Here is a 2255-nt window from a genome sequence, read left to right as displayed (position 1 = left end):
CCCTGTCCAATAACTAGTACTGTATAAAATCCCTGTTTTGAGGATAATTCAATATAATATTGATGTCACAAGTGAAGAGGCACAAGGCACCACAATGTCAAGGGGCTGTTCTGTGCTAGTATGGATTTATTTCAATATTTTAAAAAGAAATAAATACATTTTAGATCTGTATTTTATAAACCTGACCAAAGTAGAAAGTTGGGGTGACTCCTGGTGGCAGATATGGTATTGAAAGGCATGTGATTTTAACAGGAAGATTACAGAAGAGGTCCGAGACAGAGATAAAGAATAAATCATCTCCTTTCATTACTTTCCATCATCCAGAGCTGTAACCATTCAAAAAGAGAAAAGCAGACTATCCTAATGATGGAACCAAACCCGTATGCCAGGTTCAGATCCAAGACTCTAATGCAAACACTCCCCCATGCACCTAAATTTAGATTTTATATTATGTATGTGAAAGTAATTTTTGAGTAACTAGGAAAGTCCAGCATTTTTTGCTTCAGAGTTGGGAACTAACCTAAATCTCAGGCAAGCACAAACTTAGTTTAAACAAGACACTATTCACATCAGGACATTACAAAATACTTCTGAGAGTAATCAGATGATTACTGCATCAGATACCTTTGAAATCATGTTAGAGAGCGCAGAATGTTAAGAGTAAATATTATGAACTGTAGGTACTGAAAACAAGAAACAGTTTACTTTTTGGTTATTTTTCCCCCCAAAAGCTTTCAGATGAAGAAAGAAAGTGGAGTGGTATTAAAATATTTCAAGCAAGATTTTGCTTCCTAATTTACCCCACACATGTAACTGGCTCTTATTCTTATTTTCTTTACAGGTGTACAGAGTTCAACAGCTTCACCTGATAACCTTCAGTTGGCTTCATTTATTCCTGAGTGTGCTGTCCTCTCCTTCCAGTTTCCCCCAAACTGTAGAATTTTTGCATGCTTGTAACTGCTTTTATTGATTACCCAGCTCAAGCAATTTCTCTAATGTATTGCAAGAAGAAAAAACAAGTGCAGGCCTAAGATGTACCTTTATAGAGTAAACAGTATAGTACAAAGACCCAATACTGCCTCACTTGAAATCAAGGGAAAACTATCCCAATTTCAGATTTGTGTTACTACATTTCAAAAGCTTCCATATGACTGAAAGACTGTGCAATAAACTTTAAAAAAAAAAAAACCAACCCCCCCACTTCCCCTACCCTCCCTTGCCCAAAGTTCATTGCACATCCATTAGACTACTTCAAAAACCACATACTTGGAAATGCAATTGCCATGAGTACAAACATTCAGTGCTTTTTAAAACCTTCTAACAATGTTTTCGTAAACAGTGTATTGTCCTGGGTGGTGGGATCAGGGCTCCACTGCCTGTCCTGCAAACACACAATGCCTCCAGTTAGCTGGAAATATTAGGGGTCCAGCTAATTAATCATTAAAAAAAGAATTTATGGATTATAGATACAGTAACAAGTAACTGGTCATCCTAAGTCATCCTTTCCGGGATATGAGCTGGCAAATGGGACTACCTGACTGCTTCCACTCACTAGCTTGCAAAATTCTGTATAGATTTTAGGAAATCTGTGTGTTCAGAAGGGAAAAATCAAAACACTATTTCTTTTGCAGACAGCAGATTGGGAGATCAGGGAAAGTGTTTCCTCTCCTCCCACTGAAGAATATGAGGTTTTTCCTAAGGGGAATATCATAGACACTGTGTCCAACAGGATTTTTTGTTTTATTGGGGGGTTGCTCTAGGAAGGAAATACTACATTAAGGCTTGCAAGACCATTGGATATTATTATTTACGTAGCCAAGGAAAGCGACAACTGAACAACAGTAACTAATAAAACAAACAATTTGGCAGCTTGACAAAAAAATCTAGCTGCCCTACATATGTATCTATGAGATTCCCAACTGCCTACCTCAAACTCTAACAGACTTTCTGAACCAGCTTTCTATCAAATGCAAATGGCTCCAACCCATTACTTAAAGTGACCAGGATTATTAGAAATTGGCTTTAAGACATGAGAACAGAGAAACATTCTGCTTCTTTATGGACCATTGAATGTATCCAAGGTTTCTGGGACTTCACATTTATGAGCAGGGCTTCTGGTCCTGCATCCTATATTGAGCACAGGCAGCCTAAGTGCATCTCACAGTCTATTTTACACGTGCATTTGGTGTCCACAGCCAAGTCAGAAAGCAGTGATGCTACATGTTGGTATACATGGGTGTGTGGTGTAGATTTTG

The 2255-nt window shown here is 38.0% G+C and overlaps 1 long non-coding RNA gene across 2 annotated transcripts in view; it reads left to right on the top strand.

Moving 5' to 3' along the window:
* LOC109304992 overlaps window positions 1–1463 on the top strand; it is a 52492-nt gene extending 51029 nt beyond the window's left edge. For both annotated transcript variants that reach the window (XR_002099528.1, XR_002099529.1), the window contains exon 4: window positions 842–1463. This is a non-coding gene — a long non-coding RNA (uncharacterized LOC109304992). The remainder of the gene's footprint in view (window positions 1–841) is intronic.
* Window positions 1464–2255: the final 792 nt, after the last annotated feature.

The sequence above is a fragment of the Gavialis gangeticus genome, unplaced genomic scaffold (assembly GCF_001723915.1).
Source record: "Gavialis gangeticus isolate Ggan-Ray unplaced genomic scaffold, GavGan_comp1, whole genome shotgun sequence".
In the NCBI taxonomy this organism is placed as follows: Eukaryota; Metazoa; Chordata; order Crocodylia; family Gavialidae; genus Gavialis; species Gavialis gangeticus.
The sequence above is the reverse complement of the archived record's forward strand: the minus strand, read 5'-3'. Positions and strand labels throughout refer to the sequence as shown.